The sequence below is a fragment of the Tarenaya hassleriana genome, unplaced genomic scaffold (assembly GCF_000463585.1).
Source record: "Tarenaya hassleriana unplaced genomic scaffold, ASM46358v1 Cleome3, whole genome shotgun sequence".
Lineage (NCBI taxonomy): Eukaryota > Viridiplantae > Streptophyta > Magnoliopsida > Brassicales > Cleomaceae > Tarenaya > Tarenaya hassleriana.
The window spans coordinates 8,834,188-8,856,030 of NW_010966177.1; the positions used below are offsets into that span (position 1 = coordinate 8,834,188).

Below are 21,843 nucleotides of genomic sequence, written 5' to 3' on the forward strand. Positions count from 1 at the left end.
GGCGACACCGGTCGTCGTGGGACCCACACGGCATTGGGGAAGCCACGTGGATTAAACGCTGACGTGGAGAGATGCCACGTGGATCGGATCCACATCACCGTTCCCTCCGACCCATCTCTCCTCTCCACTATGATGCTTATCAGTCCATCCCTAACATTTTCTTCATTATTTTTCTCCTAAAAAAGCGTTTTCGAAATTTCTGTTATTTTGAAAACCATTTCCATAATACATATATATATATATATATATATATATATATATATTTTTTTTTTGAAAAATTTTGCAACGATCTATTTTTTTAATCTTCATTTGTACTTGCAATCCCTCGAGCATCCATAATACATATATATATATATATATATATATATATATATATTTTTTTTTTGAAAAATTTTGCAACGATCTATTTTTTTAATCTTCATTTGTACTTGCAATCCCACTGAAACCCGCTCGAGTTTTGGGATGAAACGTCAGAGCCATGTGCATGGAACCTTGGTTTCCATGGAGTTTTCTTCTTTTCATGTTACAATCTTTTTGGAAGTTTGGATTTTCGCCTATACATTCAGACACCGCCATATGTACGTATATGTGTGTATGTGCATGTAAGTATGTAACATATAATATTAGTCACGCGTAAGGTGGAAAATAAGTTACATACCAAGAAAGGCGAAATCATTGGAACATGAAAACGAATCGTTTTCATTCACCAACTTCACTAATGCAGAAAAAAGTTTATAACTTATACAATTCATTATGATGACAATATGTATTTTATATATACTATTCATTGTTTCCTACAAACGGCGGTGACTACTATATATATAAAACATTTCTGTCGATATTAAACTAGTTTCGGTATTAGAATTTTGAAATGTTCACAACAAATTTGGGCGATTATTAATCTCCTAATCACACACACACACATATATATATATAAGTATATATTGATAGATTTTCTACAAAGTTGAATCTGATTTGATTTTTAAAATTAATAAAAAATAGGGGTAATCGCATATAAATATATGAACTTTTACAAAATTCTCAAATAAATACCTGAACTATAAAACTCCCAAATAAACACCTGAATTTTTAAAAACTTCCATATAAATACTCAAACTTTTAAAAAAACTTCTGAATACAACCAAATTCCATTAACGTCGTTTAATTTATAATGGAATCTGATCACTTCGTCGATTAACGCCATCAACGAAAATTGTTGTATTTGGAAGTTTTTTAAAAGTTTGAGTATTTATATGGAAGTTTTGAAAAGTTTAGGTATTGATTTAGAAAATTTATAATTCAGGTATTTATTTAGGAATTTTGTAAAAGTTCAGGTATTTATATGCGATTACCCCTAAAAAATATTATGCAGATTTTTTATTAAAGTTTCTAGAACTTTCCATGAACCGGACTTTTCACGGGCTAGGCTCATTTTGATTCTATCAAATAAATCTAGATCCAACAATCTTCCACAAGAATCAAAATAGGGTCTTGAGTTAGGTGAACCTAAATGCATCTCATGCAACTAATACATTGTATGCAAATGATGTGCAATGAAAATTCGCTCATTGAGAGTTTACTGTATCCGAAAAGGTAGTTTTACCTTTGAACCTTCCATAGTGAAATACTATCGGATGTACTTGCTAAACAGTGAACGCGGTGTCTTGAACTATTCAACTTTTGTATACACCAAGACAACAGTACTCACACAACACCTCCCTCTCTCTCATTAGTCCATTTGTTACGCCCATTATGACCCTATGGCAGCACCTGGTAGATATCATCAAGTACTCTAGAGAACTACCCCTTTTGTCATTCTCATAGAAGCGACCCACTTCATATTTGATATAGGAGATTTCTCTTTGAGAGTATCTCAATATAATCCACTCTCGTAGGAGATAAGAGAATCTTTAGGAATATAAACTTAAACTTACCAATTTGTATCACTCTTATCATAGGAATATGAAGAGACATCAGTCTCGAGTGATTCCATCGACCCCCCACAATTCGGTTATCCTATTGAACCTAATATTGATGGTTTGTCCAGATATATTGGGTTGCCATCATGGTGGTTTGTCATTCTATGGGCTTTAATCCCAATCCCCTCGATAATATTTCTAACTGATCTCTGTTAAGGCTTTTGGTCAGAGAATATCAGCCAAATTATCTTTTGATCTCACAAAATCAATAGATATAACTCCATCTCACTATAAGAAACATCCGAATTTGCGACGGAAAAATCCGTCTCAAATATAAATTAAATTCGTTGCAATTACAAATTTGCGACAGAAAGCGACGGAATAATTTCCGTCCGTATATCGTTGTCGCAAAAAATTGACAGTCGTTTGCGACGGACAAAATCTGCGTTTTGCGACGGATTTACGACAGAAAAATCCGTCGCAAATATTTTTTTTTAAAATTTTAAAAATAAAATATTATACATATACACATATACATATATTCGCATACACATACATTACACATATACACATAAAATTATATACATATATATATACACATACACATATATTCATACACATACACATATATATACATATATAAATTTGCATACACATACATAAACATACATATATATACACATATATATACATTACACACATACATAAACACACATTCATACATATTCACACATATACACATACACATACATATATATATATATATATTCACATACACATCACATAAACACACATACATATTTATATATACATACACATTCACATTCACATTCACATACATACACAACACACATACATAAACAAACACACATACAGATATACATACATAAACACATACACATTCATATACAAAGATACACTTACACATACACATACACATATTCACATTCATATATATATATATATACACAACACACATATATATACACATATATTCACATATACATATCCATATACACGATATATATATACACATACCTTGACGAATTTTGAAGAAAAACAATTTGTTGGAGAATATTGGAGAAGAATGAGATTTTTTTTCTTGAAATTTCGATGTCTGGAGGAGAAAGACGAAGTCGCAGTTTTTATTAAGTGTTGTGACGAAAACTTCCGTCGCAATCCGTCGCAAAACGAAAAATAAACCGCGAAAATTTGAAAATTTTCATCGAAAATAACAAAAAAATGAAATTAGGATTTGTGACAGAACTTTCTGTCGCAAATCTAAAAATAAATAACATAAATTAAAAAAAATTAATATATACGACGGAAATTTTCATCGCAATCCGTCGCAAATTTCGGTAGATATTAAAATTTATGTCGCAAATAATGTTTGTTGTTGCGACGACAATATTTCTGTCGCATTCCGTCGCAATCTGTGACGAATTTTGCGACTGTTTATGACGGAATAAAAATTTTCGCATTCCGTCGCAAAACCGTCAAATTCTGTCGTAACTTGTTTGCGACGGAAAAATTCTGTCGCAAATTCCGTAGCTATATGAAGATTTTCTTGTAGTGTCTGTCATTAAGTTTCTAACGGAGTTGTGTCGTCTGCGGATGTGTCGCGGCTTTTCCTTATAAACACAGCTTTTTGTCCTTCCTATTGCAAACTGACTATCACAATGTATGCAAATTCTAGACACCGGGTTGGGCCATATAGAAATATTCTCAAGAAAGTTTTGAAGCCACTCAGCTTCTTTACATACAAGTGCTAAAGCTATAAATTCAAATTTCATAGTGGATCTTGCAATACACGTTTGCTTAGAAGATTTCCATGAAATAACACCTCCACCAACAACGAATATATATCCACTTGTGGATTTATTCTCATTCGAATATGAGATCCAGTTCGCATCCGAATATCCTTCTAATACTGCTGGATATCTTGTATAGTGCAATTCATAATTCTTAGTGTACCTTAAATATCCAAGGAGCCTAATTATGACCTTCCAATGATCAAAACTTGGATTGTTCGTACATCTGCTAAGCCTATCCACGGTATTAGTAATATCCGGTCTTGTGCTATTCATAAGATGCATTAAGCTTCCTATAATTATGGAATATTCTAATTGTTGAACTCATTCACCGTGATGTTTTTTCAAATGAGAATTAATATCAATTGGAGTTCTGGCCTCAAAATTTTCATCTTTGTCAAATCTCTCTAAGATTTGTTTTATATATTGACTTTGAAATAACACATAATTGTCTTGTGTCTTGATGATTCTCATACCAAGTATTACATCTGCTATTCTGAAGTCTTTCATGTCAAAGTTATTTGATAACACGGTTTTCGTAGCTTTAATCACCTTATCACTACTACCAGTGATGATCATATCATCCACGTAAAGACAGATAATCACAAATTATGTCTCGTTATCTTTAACATATATGCACTTGTCAACCTCGTTGACTCAAAATCCATTTGATAACATTACGCTATCAAACTTTGCATGCCATTGTTTAGGAGCTTGTTTAAGTCCATACAAGGATTTTACAAGTTTACATATTTTTTTCTCTTGTCCATGCACTTTGTACTTTTCAAATTGAAACATGTATACTTCTTCTTCTAGTTCACCATTTAGAAATGCAGTATTTACATCCATATGATGTAATTCTAGATTATGTAAAGTTTCCAAGGCTATAATAAACCTTATTGATGTTTTTCGAGCGGTTGGAGAGTAAACATCAAAGTAATCGACATCCTCGGTTTGTCTATAGCCTTTGACTACAAGTCTTGCCTTGTATTTTTTAATAGAACCATCCGGTTTCATCTTTCTTTTGAAGACTCACTTATAACCCAATGGTTTACATACTTGTGGAAGACCCACTAGTTCCCAAGTGTGATTTGGTCGGATTGACTCAATCTTACTCTTTATTTCTTCCTTCCAATAAGGAGTTTCGGGAGATGAGATAGCCTCTTGATATATCTATGGTTCTTTATCCAACATAAACGTTAGATAATCAGAACCAAAAGAAATTGGTTTCTTTGCCCTTTTACTTCTTCTAGGCTCTTCATCCTTTTTCTCTAATTGCTTAGAAGATTCATGAATTCTTTGAGATTCCATACCACTTGGATCTAATTCTATTCGAGTCTTGTAGGGAAACACATCTTACAAGAATTCAACGACTGTATTCACATGTATTTCAGAATTATCTGATTTATACACTGAGAATCGATAAGCACTTGAATTGTGCGCATAACCAATAAACACAGTCTATTATTTTTTGTCCTAACTTAGTTCATTTAGGAATAGGGATATGAACCTTAGCTAGACAACCTCATACTCTCAAGTATTTGTAGCTAGGTGATTTGCTTTTCCACAATTCATATGGTGTTTTCTCGAGCCTTTTATGATGCACTCTGTTTAATACAAAGTTAGCAGAAATCATTACTTCCATCCACAAGTTCTGCAGGAGATTCAGAACTTATCAACATATCATTCATCATTTCTTTCGGCGTTCTATTTTTGCGTTCAACAATGTCATTCTGTTCTGGCGTATAAGGAGCTGTAGTTTGATGAATGAAGCCATGATCTGCGCACAATTATGCAAAAGACGATTCATATTCACCTATTATATCGCTTCTCAAAGTTTTGATTTTCTTTCCAAATTGATTTTCAACTTCGTTTTTATAGAGATTAAACATGTTTATTGCCTCATCCTTACTTCTCATTAAGTAGAGATAACAATATCGAGAAGTAGATTAAAAAACATTAATCTTTGCATAGACTTGAAATTCACATGTCCTAATCTACCGTGCCATAATCTTGACTCATTCAAGTAAGCAGAAGAAGTAGAAGTTTTATTAATATCATTTGCGGTTATATTGTTTACCGCATTGGTGTTACAAATGGTCATTACATTAATCTTGAACATACCATTAGCTAGATAACCTCTACCAAGGTACACACCATCTTTTGACACTACAACTCTCTCAGATTCAAAAACTAGTTTAAAGTTTTTCTTTGATATCACGGATCCTGAGAGTAAGTTCTACCGAATGTCTTGAACATGAAGAACTTCAGTGAATGTCAACTTCTTTTCAGATGTCATCTTCAAAATAACTGAACCCTTGCCTTCCACTTTGGATGCAGCAGAGTTTTCCATGTAACAATTTTCTCCGGTGACAGTGTCATAGGTGATGAACATCCATCTGTTAGCACAAATGTGGCGGGTTGCTCCAGTGTCAATCAACCATTCTCTCGGATTATCTCCGACCATGTTCACTTCTGACACAACTACTACGAATTCAGACTCTCTATCTTCTACTTCAGTTACATGAGCTTGGGTCTTATTCTCAATTTTCTTCTGGGCAACTTCCTTACGATGGTAGCAATCCTTCGTCAGATGTCCAGCCTTCCCACAATCGTAGTAATTCCCCTTGAATTTCTTGGAGTTGACATTTTTATCAATCTTCCGCTTTTTACTCCCTTTGGTCTTAGTCGTCTCAACGATGTTTGCCTTGGATTCAAACTGTCCATTCATTTTAAGAATAGGTTGAGACTCTTGTCGAATTCTCACACGACGATGTAAATCCTTCAAAGACATGTCCTTAGGTTTTTGCCTCAGGTCATTCTTGAAACTCGTCCAGGATGGAGGCAATTTTTCAATCAAAGTTGCCACTTGAAACCGTTCATTCACCATGATGCCTTCTCCCGCCAAGTTGTGGAAGATGATTTGCAATTCATCTACTTGTTCCACAACACTCCTTGTAACTACCATATGGTAGTTTAGGAGCTTAGCTACCACTATTCGCCCTTGACTAGCCTCTTCGACCTGATACTTATGATCAATCGTTTCCTAGAGTTGCTTGGGTGTAACATATTTGGAGAAAATACCATACATCGAATCATCCAAACCGTTCAGCACAAAGTTCCAACACATGAAATTGTTATGTTTCTATTGTTGACAACTAGCCGGAGATTGGGCGTTGCCCTCCTTTGGGATTGGTTCCTCTTCAGTGAGATACCGTGACAACTTAACTTGTGTTAAAAAAATATCTTTTGTTGTCAGCGTTTGAAATTTTGACCCTTAAATTGTTCATGTCTCTCAGTCGGGCTGATTGGTACAATAGGAATTGCCTGATTTTCGGAGTTTACAACTACCGAAGACATTCCTGGTGAGACAACAACGTTCGCAACTTTTGGCACTTGATTATTCAAATTTGTGCCAGCAACATCATGATTAACAGGGTTCGTAACCTCCGCTATTTGAGGATTTTCAACATCGATATTCATAGTTGAAATCTCATTCTATGAAGCAGTATTTGTATCCATGAGATTTCTTGGATTATCAATGATTTGTGGAATAAATCCAATCATTGTTAGATTTCACAAAACTTATAAACTAAACCGAGTTTCACTTAACATATAAATTGGTTTAGCTTTCTTCCAGTGACAGTCGGAGGGTTCACCCCAATTCCCACATCCTTATTATGAGGAGGGTATAAATGGCTTCCTCTTTAAACGGGATATTATCAGAAATACCCTTAAAATGCTACTTGGACTTCACATGATACCCTCCTAAAAAAAAAAATCTGACAACTTCAAATATACATCTCTAAATATACATTACCCATTTTACCCTTTTTTAATTAATTAAAAAAATCATTTAATTTTCCAAGACGCAACTTTTGTTCCTCTCTCCTACATATTTCTCTCTCTCTCCTCTGAGATTTATTTTCTCTCTCCTCTGAGATTTGTTTTCTCTCCTCCGATTTTCTCTCTCCTCCAAGTCACATGGTCACAGAGTCACATGGTCACATGGTCACATAGGTCACATGGGTCAGATGGGTCACAATGAGTCATATGAATTATACGGGTTACAGACCTATGTTCTTTATACGGGCCATTATCAAAAATACTTTCCTTTTGATATTTTGACTTCAAGACATATCTTTCTCAATCTGTGATTCATGTGACCAAAAATTTAATCTTGATCACATTGTTCATAACGTTGAATTTATAATATTTTATCAAATGATTATTAAGATATACAAGGTATGAACATAATGATCGGGTGTATTCATCATAAATTTAACTTTATGATTAATGTGACCAAGATTAAATTTCTGGTCACACGGATCACAGAGTCACAGCTGGAGAATGGTATGTTTTGAAGTCAAAATAACAAAGGAAATATATTTTTGATATAATGTATCTCATTGATGACCCATGTGATGCAGACCTCTTGGTATTACATTCGATTGTGGAAGATAAATAGAAAATCGCTAGATCCAAACCAAACCAGTTTCCAATCTCAGGCAAACCGCGAACAAAGTGATCAAATAAAGACAAATAAATATATTACTATTTGTTAAAAAACTTATCTGTATGATTTTATTTAGTTCCCAAGTATATTTGTAAAATAACTTCTATCAAGTATGAAATACATTTTCCATGAGTACGATCTATTTGCATTAGTATGGTGTTTAATAAGACTGATTTTTTTACACTAGTACTATGTTTAAACCTTGAAGAGACAGAAACAATTTTATACTGTGTGACCCATGTGACTCTCATGTGACCCATGTGACCCGAACACATTTTTACACTATGTGATCCATGTGACCCATGACTCAATCACACTCAAAAAACACGGTTAAATCTCAGTTTTAACGCTTCAAGATAGTTTATATGTGTTTTATAATGACAATATAGTGTTTACAAGTTAAATTCATTAATTTAATTATGGGTTGTTTGAACATTAGTGCAAATTGTTCCAAAGTGTTCTTAAAACATTAGTATCACTTATGAAATATCTTTTCATGAGTGACTTGGATTTGAAAATTGAAACGACGATGATTTTAAAGTTGTTATTAATGTTAAAATCAAAGATTAACTATTGTATATCTATTCATAGTCACTAGTTTGATAAATTCGAACATTGTGACCTATGTGACCTATGTGATCCATGTGACCCGAAGTTATTTTTTGGAAACATGTAGGACCTACCAGCAAAAAAAATCACAGAACTGGAGAACATGCAGGACCCACGCCTTGAATAATTATAAGACCTAGTTTTTTCACTTTTTTACACTTAATTGACCCCAATTTCGGATTTCCGCCAAAACATAAAAATAATTTAAACATATTTTTTTCTCATTTTCATGAAAAATAAAAATAATAATTCACATTGTGACCTATATGACCCAAAATTTTAAATAAAATTATTTGAAAAAAATTATTATATTAAAAAATATCCATTTAATATGTTCAGATATAACCACTTCATATATATGGGAGATAAATAATATTTATCGTCCTCATAAACAAGGAAACACGACAAGCACACGTCTGAAAGTCTCAGTTTTAAATTCATTTTTCTTGTAACTCTCTCATCCTTCAATATATTCTTCGCATTTCAAACCGGATATAAGGGGGTGCTCAATGATCGAATTTCTCATGGACACACTATTGAGAACGAACCATAGATCCTTCTTATCTTTCACATTCACATTGCGGTTAAAGGTGTGACCCTTGTGATTCGAATATTGTGATCTTTGTGACCTGGGTCCCTGTGACTCATATGACCCTATGGCTCATGTAACCATGTGACACAAACTCATCCGTAAAATTATTGAGTACAATAACATCATATGTATATGTTATCTCTGCCATTCATGTAGCACTTTATCAATGTACTTCACAAATATGGAAAACTTGTACAACAAGATATACACATTAGATTCGGGTCACATGGGTCACAGGTCACATGGGTCATAGGTCACATGGGTCACATGGGTCACAGGTCACAAAGAACACCATACTTGCCTTTCAAGTCACAAAGAACACGATTCTATGTGAATTCTCACTGATTTCCATTATTTTTGAAGTTGTTTCGCACATTGTCGAAGAGAGAGCAAACAAATCGGAGGAAAAATAAAGCAAATCGGAGAAAAAAAAGAACAAATCTAAAAAGAGGACAAATAAATCAGAGGAGAAGCGAAGCAAATCTGAAGAAGGGAGAGCAAATCTGAAGAGAAAGCAAGAAATTAGAGGAAAAATGAAGTAAATTAGAGGGAAGAAAGAACAGATTTAACTAGAGGACAAGTAGATCAGAGGAGAAACAAAGCAAATCGGAAGAAAGGGAGAGCAAATCTGAAGAGAAACCAAGCAAATTGGAGAAAAACGAAGCAAAAAGGAGGAGAGAGATATCAAATCATAGGAGAGAGAGTGAAAACCAGAGGAGAGAGAAAATCAAGAGAACAAGGGGAAGGAGAGAAGATTACATTCTCGTGAGAGAAAAAATATAGTTTTTTGTTATTAACTTTATTTTTTTATTTTAAACTAAAGGATAGTATAGTCTTTCTATTAAAATACAAGGATATTTATGTCTTTTAATTGTTATAGATTTTTTTTTTTGGAAAATTAGGATTACAAGGGTAGTCAATGAAGTAGAGGTAGCATTTTAAGGGTATTCTTGCTATATCCCCTCTTTAAACCCGGCTCGATAAGACAAACCTTGTTTCCCTAATTTACAGAAAAAATTGCGTCCGATTTTGTTTAACTAAACTTTTTTTTTCAAAAAAATAATATTCCAATTTTTTCCCCACAAAACACTTTTGGCTAAATGATATTGCGTTTTAACTCAATTGGGTCAAATCTCCTTTATTTTTTATTGGACCAGAAAACATTCAATTTAGACTTACTCTTTTGGGTTTTTCAATTAACCTCTTTGAATTAAATTTGGGTTTCAATTTGGGCTAAACTCTTTGAATTTAATTTGGCCAAAACAAAATTTTTTAATTTGGGATAAACTCTATGAATTTGACCAATATTCAATTTTAAATTTTGACCTTAAATTAAATTGGGTTTAGACTCATTAATATTTAATATTTGGATAAGAAAATAACTTTTGGATATTTTTCTAACATTTTTTTTAACTTAATTGTTTTTAGATCTAAATTCGTGTGAAGTTTTATATTGAAACTGAAAGAGATTTGAGTACTTATCTGAGAAGTTTACCTCGTGTTAACCATGAATCGAACTTAAGATTAGTGGGGACGACAGTTGTTGACGACGACAAAACTCCATCAATTCGAACGATTCCATATAAATACTTGAAATAAAAGATTATTTTGTCGAGGCCTGTGAAACACAGTTTTCTTAAGTTTGATTTTCATAACATCTCTAAAGTTTCGTGGTTATTGGACACGGTGAATAAAGCAGTTTTCATGCTGTGATCACTTTTGAAAATCTTGACAGCTTAATTGGTCCGAAAGATTTGAGCTTCGGTGAACTGTTGGAGATTTATAATCGAAGATTTGTCTTGCTCTTCTGTTATTTTTTATATTTAATAATTAAAATTCACATTATTTGGAAGATCTGTATAGATCAAGTTAATAAGAATTGTTGGCTCGGCGTATCCATATAACATTAATTAATCAAATCCATTGAATAAATGCAGTGAAAATGCTATATATATATATAAATCTGTGAGAATGAAATACATATAATTTCATTTCATATACTAATTAAATTTTATCATAATTGTTTAAAAAGTAGATACATATATGTGTATACTCATCGATAATAGTTTCATGAACTGTATATAGGTACATATATCGAATACACAAACTCATCGATATACGCCACTATATGTATCTATATAATTTAAACAATATATAAATCGATATATGTGCAAAAGCTTTGCATGTGGCAGCCCAACTTCGCATTTGTAATTCCATATAAAAAAAAACAAATTGAATCACTTATTTAATGTAATAAAATACATGCATATCATTTAAAGTGAAAACTAGGTACCGCCCCCATTTGACCCAAACCCCCAAGGATTTTTGTGGTCCCTTGATTTCAAGAGCCTAACCAGCTATAACCGGAGATTATTCGGTTTAACCGAATCAATTATATTGCTTTTCTAATTAAAAAAAACCCGGTTATTGCAATATTTGAAATATTATTTTATTTAATTTAACAGATAAAGAGATGTGGCGAGTAGGGGGATCATGGGAAGCGTTCTCTTGCATCATCACTTATTACATCCACACGCACATATATACGTGTATGTATAATACACATATCATATAAAATGTTTTTTTTTGTAAAATGCGAATTGGATTACTGCAGTGTAACTTTACAAAATCGATAATAACCGAATACGAAAAATCGAAATGAGGAACCCACGAAAATGGAAAGCAAAAACTCCACGCGGGGTATACATTAGGATGATATTAGTTAAACTATCATGTCGGAGATATGCTCGAGATGGTTCGAGTCTTAGCGGCGATGGTTGGTTCCTCGGACGATCTTTTCGTAATACCAGCAGCGTAGTTCTGATTGATCTGTCGACCTTTTAGCGTAGTTCATATAAAATGTTGCTATATTGGTCAAATAGATATCGAGCATGTTCTATAATTCCAACATTATGGTTGCTTACAAGTGTTGAATAATTTACGTGCTAGTTGGAAGCCGCCGTTCACATCTATTAGGACTTATGTACTCAATAATTGAAATGAAAGAGCTCCATGTCATACGCATTTAATACTATATATTCCCTTTAATTCCGTCGTTACAAATAAGAAAATGGCGAGAAAGGGAATATATTCGATAATCAAACAATAGATTTTATCGTCCACATAAAAAAATTTGAGATCGTAGCGGATAATTGGACACTGGCATGGACCTTATAATAACCAACGATACAAAACTTTGAGAAATGAAATAATAATAATAATATTTGTCGGATTGATTAGAGAATCGAGGTGAAAGTTGGAATGTCAAAGCAGTGTCAACGTGGGGAATTTCAGCTACCAAAGAGGTTATGCATGAACATGAACCCTAACATGAAGAGCCACCTCACCTCATTCACCCTCTTTCTTCCGTGTCAACCCTTCAAATGCCCCTAGGGCCTAAGGTCATTTCTTAATTCCATAATCCCATTTCCTAAATATTCGGATGCGACATATTTTAACACACACACACACACACGTATATATATATATAAGTGAGCATAAATTTGACAATTCAATTTTACTTTTTTTTTGGCAAACGGATGCTAAGTTTTTGGAGAATGATCGATGATGGGTCAAGGTATATAATTGGGTTGTTTAATATATATATACACACACACACTCACACAATGGGGTATGTCCAAATTTATGTATGATTAAATTCTAATCGAATGGATGTGTGGAGTGAATATTTACTTGGTTTATAATAATAGGGGTAAAATGAAAGAACAAAAAGTGTCAATTGAGTTAGAATAACTTAAAATGTTTTAATTAGATGTTCCACATGCAGCGTAGTGTTTTGGTCACGTGACTTCCACGTATGAATATATATATATATATATATATAGGGCTTAATTACTTGAGGGATAAATTAGCAATAAAATAAAAACCGTCCATGTATAGATTATAAATAAAAATATTGTAGAATTACATTAACCTAAGTAAGTTTAGTAAAAAAAAATGCACGTGGATTGAAGAGCTCGTTAGGCCTTTTCGTTGTGATAAATAGATCTAAATAAAAGTGGTGGTGTCGATTGGTTAATTTCACAGAAGTCCAGGTACCGTTAGATAAATTTTATTTCATTTTGTTAATTTAGGATCCGAGTATTGGGACATGTTGTTGGAATCTGCTGTATATATCAATTATCGCTCAGGGCATTTACATAGATTTCCTTAATATTTCCGACTTTGGCACATGAGGTGGCGGGTTTGGCTAGGTACCATAATGGAAATGTATCGGACTGCAAATCCTGGAGTTTCTCCCAACCCAACAGCTTTCTTCCGAAGTGGTCTATAATTTACGGCTCGGTATAACTCACGCATTTCAAGAGCCATCGCCTGATACAGATCCAGGAGCACCTGAAAGATCTCGGTTTTTAATACAAGTACCCTTTTGAGAAGTGAATCTTGGTTTGAGAGATATAATTAGATTGAAAATCTAATCAATTTTCGAATTATAAAAAAAAATTATCCATTATACATGGAGATGTGATTAATCGGGCCCAATGGGCCTTGTTTTAGGGCCTTTGTAATTGGGCCTATGTTTTGACATTTGTGGATAATTTCTCCTTTCTTTAAACTGTTTTTTTTTTCTATTTAAAAAGAAAAGTTTAATCCAAATGATAAAAAAAATTAAATAGGAAAAAAGTACATTAAATATTTTAAATCATAAAAACAACGCGGTCTCCTTTTTTTTCTTGTAACGGAATCTGTTTATGTTTTTTCGCTATAAACATTGTAATATATTTTTTTTTTCTCCTTTTTTACATCAAATATAATATAGTCCACTATCAATTATAACTGTCATATGGACTGGTAGTTATTATAGTTCTCGGTTGCAATTAATTCTCACCAATTGATACAAATTACAATATCAATCGCATATATATTTTTTTAATTTTTGTTTGTGCGTGCACGTATCAATATACAAATTGGCACTTATTTTTAATGGCGAATATTTAAAAAAAAAACGGATAGAGGTAAGAACTTTTAATCTTTTATATAATTTACTTTTAACCAAAAAAAACTTTTAATCTTCTAAACAAACCCACGTGATACACAAATCAGAGTTTCTAGAATCAGTCGTTATTTATAATCTACTAATTTTCAATATTAGATAATAGTCAAAACCTATATTAATATTAGATAATAGTCACCAACTATTAACTTTGATTAAAAAAAATCATCAATTATAAAAATTATTTTTTAAAAAATTAAACTTTAAATTTATTATAAAAAATATCAATTATTAATTTTAATAACATAATTTATCATCTATCTAAATTACTCAAAAAATTGTTTTAAATTTATTATAAAAATCTCTAAATTTTGAATAGAAAAACATATATAAATTATACAATTCTAAATATCATAATAAAAACATAATATTTTTTTAAAGTTATCATATTATAATATTTAAAACTATATAGATATTTATAAATATTAATCTTTATTTAATAAATTTGTATACAAATGTTTTACTTAAAATTGTGTATATTTTATTGATTGTAAGTATTACATTTAACTTTTATCATATATTAATATTTTAGTGGTTTCAAACTATTAATTTAATTTTTCTATAACAATTAAAAAATATTTCATAAGTTTCTATAATAATTTTGATAAAAAAAATTTGTCAACTATTTAAAATTATAAAAAACGGTATTTTAAATATAAAAATCTGTAATCAATAAAATATATTCAATTTACAATATTGCATGTAAAAATTATCATATTTTTATTTCATTTTAAAAAATACAAATGTTATCTCTTATATTTTTAACCAATAAAATATACATAATTTGCAACCTTTTAAATATTAATATTTTAAAAAAATTTAAAATATAATATTTACAACCGATAAAATATATTCAAATTTAAGTATAACATTTTTATAAAAATTTATTATATAAAGATTGTTGTTTATAATATTTATATAAATTACAACAAGATAAATTTAAATAAATATTACTTCCTCTATTTAATTTTAAATTTCGTTTTAGATTAAATTTTTTTTGTTTTAAAATGAATGACGTTTTGTTGTTTTTTATATAATATTTACACTTTTTTCCAACTTTACCCTTTTATTAATAATGGTCAATTATTCTAAGCACATAACAATACTTTACACATTTTTTTATTTTTCTACATTAATAATTGTCTATCAATTTTCAACTATGTCGATCTTTTTTAATCTTATTTAAATCTTTCTTGTAAACAACATTATACAAAATGAAAAACTTCAAAAAATTTAATAGTTCATCTAAATGGAAGTCAAGGAAGAAGACTATATATATTTTAAGCATGTTTCATCAACCGATATTATAAGAAGTCATGAAGAACCCCATCATGGGGTGGTCGAGCGGTCGATCTGACGGTGCAAAACACCTGTAGGTCGGGTGTTCGACTCCACTTGGTAGGAAGAGATATAATTTCTACACCAAAATAGTTCATATACAAAGGTTGATGTCGGATTTAGAGTGGATATAGTAAGACGAATGTCCAGAGAACCATCCTAGTTATAAAAAAAATTTTGAAAAAATTTATTTGTTTATGATTATTATAATCTAATATATAGATATTTGTTGTTTGTAATTGTACTGTTTTGACTATTTGAATTTTTAGGAAAAAAAATGGGATCTTGATTGATTCAATTGAAAATGAAAAATAATTTTAGTTTTGAAAAATGTATTTTTCCGGTAGAGAGAGAATTAAATGGCTGATATATTGAAAAAGATGATAACAACATCTTATTATTAATTAGAGAAAGTTAATTCATAACTAATTAAATTAGGGTATTTTAGAAATACTTTTTTTCCCTTAATATTTGTGCATAATGCCAAGATATCATCTAAAATTAAACGTAGAGAATATGTTTTTATTGTGATTTTTATAATTATATAAATTATTTATATATATATTCTATTCAAATTTTATAGATTTTTAAAATAAATGTAAAAACATAATGTTTTTAATAATTTAGATAGATGATGATTTTTTTGTATCAAAATTAATAGTTGATGATTTTTATAACAAATTTAAAGTGAAAGATTAATAATAAATAATTTATATATTTGATGTTTTTTTTCCTCAAAGTTAATAGTTGATATTTTTATCTTGAATTGTAAGTAGAAAGTTATTGTGGTGTAAATAAGATACTTGAAGGTTTTTTGGGTTTTTCTCTAATTATTGTTTTAGATTTTTTAATGAATTATAAAAAAGTCATATATACCCTCATTAAATTATATTCTCATCAATACTCTGTTCAAATTGGTTGATTAAAGCCAAAGGTAAAATTTGGAATATTCTTAAAAAATCAGCTAAAAAAAATCTAAAACGAAATCTACTGAAAAAACAAAAAAAAATGTTTAGAAACGGAGTGCGAAGAAATGAAACTTAAAATAGAGCAAAAAGGGAACCACGAAGAGAGGAGGAATTAGTAATTTGAAGATAGACACGAGTTGAATAATTATATGAAATATCTAATCATATATAGGCTAATGAAGAAGAGGAAGAGGGAGAGAGACGAGCCAAGTGCAAGAGAGTCCTTTAGGGAAAGTGACAATGTCCCCAGCCCCAAACTCCACGCACTCCGACGATCCTGGTTCTGCCTTCACTCTCCCCTTCACTATGTAACATTTCTCTTCTTCTTCGTACTTCACCTTATACCTCCCTTTTGTACATCCCCACCTGCACATATACATATATAATTCATGTATCTTCATAAACCCTAAACCCTAAACGCTACAAGAAGAAGAAGAAGATCTTACTTGGGCCAGCACTTGATGTTTAATTCGCAGAGCCGAGCTTGTGAAGGGTTTTTCTCTACTATGATTCTCCTGCAGTTCTGATCTCCCATCATAGTTTAACCATTTATCAAATAAAAAAAAAGGTGAACAATAACATATATATATATATATATATATATATATATGTGCAGTAGTTATGGCTGCTCTTGACGTGTTTATTCAGTCAATAATGGATGATGATGTTGATGCTGGCCATGATGATGCTTTTGTGGTGATACATATCCATTAAATTATATGCTTATCCAAGTGTTTATTTTAATTATCCACATTTAAGTTGATTATTTTGTCATATATAATTTTAAAAAAAAAACTATAATCAGCATTTAAACTGCGTAGTATATTGAAAATTAAATAACAATGATTTCTAACTGATTGTGTTATAATACCATCCCCGAATTTTAAATTTTCATTTTCCCTTTTTATTCCAATCATCTTACAAAATTTATTATGTTTCTAATTGAAAATCATTACAGAACTGGATTTATATGTCGAGTATCATTTATTCCATCGAATGTACTATAAATTCTAAAGTTTTAAAAATAATTTTGTATCGTCCAGATACCCACCATGAAATAATATCAATTACCCAAATTCGAACCCAAAAAATCGAGTATTTTAATATCATTATCCGATCTCGTATTTCATTGTCTCTAATATCCGAAATTTGGAGTTTTTTTTTCATGACTACAACCAACCAAACCAAGTTATTATGGAGAGCAATAGAAAAATATATTTTTTACTACAAAAAGAGATTTCAAATCCCTTTTATTTGTTATGGGAAGAATATTAAGCGAGTTTGTGTTGTGGATGGGTTATTGGTCTGGTCAAAGAGTTGGCAGAGAAATCTTATTACGTGGCGGAATCCCATTGGTTATCGTCTCGACATAATTTAGATCCATCCGTTCATTTTTTTTTTGTTGCGTTTTGTCCTCAGTTGAATTAGAAAGGGATTTTTTACTCATACAATTATAATATAGATCATGTAATAAGATCAAATGATTTCACACTAATAATTCACAAAAAAAAATTAAAAACTATATATTTCTTCGCAAAATGACGTTGGATAAGTGCGCTTTGTATTTAAAGTTGTGGCAATAATGCTGGGGTTTGGTTCGGACCTTGTATTAAACGTTTTTACTTTTTTTTTGTCGTTTTATGTTTTTTTTTGTGCATGAATCACACGCCCTTAATTTGTGCTCTTGTGGCATTCCCACGCGAGGATGGAATAGTGCTTCAATGTATGTCGCTGCAGCACTCATTTCCTCGTCCGTATCTCGTAATTGTGTATGCAATCCCCGTTTTACGGTTATATACGGTGGAAATATAATTTATATAACCCAATTGTGTATAGCTCCATGGTGTAGCTGACAAGGTTGGGGGTGTCTAGTCGAGGTCCCGTGTTCGAAGCTCGCTAGAGAGGTGAGATGCAATTAATTGCAACAAGACGGTTCACTCGCTCATGTTAAATGTAGTTGGGTCGAAAATGCGGTGAACTATATTCCTGATTATACAAAAATATAATTTATATAGTAGCTGATCATGCTAAGATGCCACGTAGTTTGGAAAACCTTTTTTTTACCTTTGATTGGTGGGATTTTTTTTAATTTATGGATGTAGTAATTTTAGAAGCACATCATTATATCCCACGAAGTTTTACAAAATTACGAATTTTACATATAAAATATCAAGAATCTTGATTTTCATCTATCTCTATGGATATACTTTGTTAATTATTTTGGAGCGTGTTACTGTGTAGTTCGTGATAGGTACTCAAATACATTATTTTGCGATGGGATGATTTACAAATCTAACTTTCGTTCATATGATTCAAAATTATAAACTGCGTGAAAATACCACCAACAAGGCTATCCAGAATTTATTTATTCCATGCATTGCATGCACGTCGATTCGTACGTAGATTCAAACACCGGCTTCTTGAGCTGCCATTGTCGTGGCCATAAACCCTTTTTTGGGTTCATCATCGGAGTATTCATACGCCAACCCGCCGTGGTTCGTCAGATCCATACCGACCATCTCATCTTCCGCCGAAATTCTCAAGAGATTGAGCTTTTTCAGAGCCAAAAACAGAGTCCCCATCGTCACACTCACCCATGCACTGATCACTAATATCTGCACCACTTGCGCCGCCAATAGCCTCCCTCCGTGGCCGACCAACATCCCCTACGGACGATCTGGATTTGCGGCGTAGATCTCGTTCACGTACTCCTTAACGAACAATCCGGTGAAGATTATCCCCCACGTGCCGCAGCCGCCGTGAAGCTGAGCCGCCTCCAATGGGTTGTCGAATCTGAACCTCTCGGCGAGTTTGTTGAATTCGATGAGTACCCACGCTGCTACGAAGCTGCAGATCACGGTGGTCCACGGGTCAACCGCTGCGGATCGGTAACCCACATAGCAAGCCGTTGCAAACGTTGGTGACGTTTCAGTGGCCCACGAGGAGTTTCTTCCCGAAAAGGGTTGTCAGCGCCGCTGTGCATCCGGTGAGGGGGATGGTGGCGGCGGTGCTTCCTACAGTGCTCCACTGGCCGTAGAATGAATTTCCCGAAGATCCGTACGATTTGAAGATGTTGACGAAAGAGTCTGGGTTGAATCCGTACCACCCGAACCAGAGAAGAAACGTACCCATGACGACCAGTGTGGGCCCTTCGATGGCAGCTCCCCAGAGTCCAGCGATGCCTCCGACCATGTGAACAACACCGAAGCCTGCAAAATCGACGAGCCCTACACCAAACAGAAGGTTCTGAGATCTGGCAGGAGTCGCCCATCCATCGGCGGACCAGAATCAGTGGGAGACGATAGGGTAAATGAGACACGAGCACTACAAAAAAAATGGTCATTTCCAACGGACAAATCTGTTAGAAATGGCCAAATTTCTGTTGGAAATTAACGTTTCCAACGGATTTAAATTTCGTCGTTAGAAATCCGTGTCTGTTGGACAACCGTTGGAATTTTCAACGGAATTTCAACGAATTTTTCCATTGGAATTTTCCAACGGATTTCCAACCGCAATCCGTTGGAGGAATTTCCAACCGATATCCGTTGAAATTTTCCACCGAAAAAATCAAAACATATTCTCGATCCCGACCCCGACCCCGATCCTGACCCCGAAGCTCACTTCCAAGTAGGTCACCAATTCTTTCATTGCTCCAGTTCAATTCTCCTTAATCTTAGAGTTCCAATTGGTAATCATCCAACTGCTCCAAATTAAATTTCTGATATCATATAATATTAATATATATACATATATAAATATTTATACATATAAATATTTATATATATACATACACACATACATATATACATATATATATATATATAAAATATTTGTTATGTATATGTATATGGTTAATATATATATATACACAAAATATACTTGTATTTATACATATATATGTATACATATAAATATATAAAATACATATATTTAAATATATATATATATATATATATACTAATATATATATATATATATACATATTAGTATATATATATATATTAGTATATATATTTTTCAATTGATTTTTCAATTAAAATCCAAATTTCCAACTGATATCCGTTGGAATTCCGTTGAAATTTTTTTAAAAAATTTCTAAAAAAATTTTCAACCGACATCCGTTGGAATGTTTTCAAAAAAATTTCCAACCGACATCCATTGGAATTCCGTTGGAATTTTTTTTCCAACCAACATCCGTTGGAATTCCGTTAGAAATTTCCAACTGATTTTTCCAACGGATATCCGTTGAAAATTTTCAATGGATATCCGTTGGAAATACCGTTGGAAATTTTCAACCTAATTTTTCTATTGAATACGTTGAAAATTCCGTTAAAAATTTCCAACGGGCGATTCTAACGAATATCCGTTGAAAATTTTAACGGAATTTTAACGGAAATCATCGTTGAAACGCCGTTGAAACCCCGTTTAAAAATTTCCAACGGACAAATCTGTTAGAAAATTCGTTGGAATTCGATGATTTTTTTGTAGTGGAGGAATAGATGAGATAGGCGACGAATTGAGTCCTCTCGGCGAGGTAATCGAATGAAGGAGAAGGGCAATCGCTCATGCCAATGAATCCGTTGGAAGGACCACCGAAGGCGAAGGCGAACAAGTAGCAGAAAGAGGCCTCCGGCGGCGGCGTCCAGGGACGATGGTGAGCATGATGCCCATGGTTTCCAAAAGTATTATCCAAATTTTAAATGCCTTTCCACTTAGTTACATATTGGCAACAATTATTTGATCGTATTCAACCCAAAAATACAAATGGTTGGTCCAATATTCGAACCACAAGCAGTCCGTCTATAAACAGCTTAATATCAAAATCTATTAAGCATTTTAAAATATCGAAAATAGAATTGACTAATGCACGCAAGTCAAAAGTGTATTCGTCGGCACTATAATTATTTGAATATAAACCCAAATTAGCCCACCAAGTTTTATTAATATTTAACATAAGAAAAGAGGAGTGACGTTGAAAAGATAAATTATAATAAGATTCGGTCCACGAATTATAAGACAACCATATGCTTAAGATCGATTTCCGAGGAGGCATGTGCATATCCTCGGACTCTTTCC

The 21,843-nt window shown here is 32.4% G+C and overlaps 1 pseudogene; it reads right to left on the minus strand.

The window, feature by feature from the left end:
* Positions 1-19,172: 19,172 nt before the first annotated feature.
* LOC104820213 lies at positions 19,173-19,959 on the minus strand (annotated as a pseudogene).
* Positions 19,960-21,843: the final 1,884 nt, after the last annotated feature.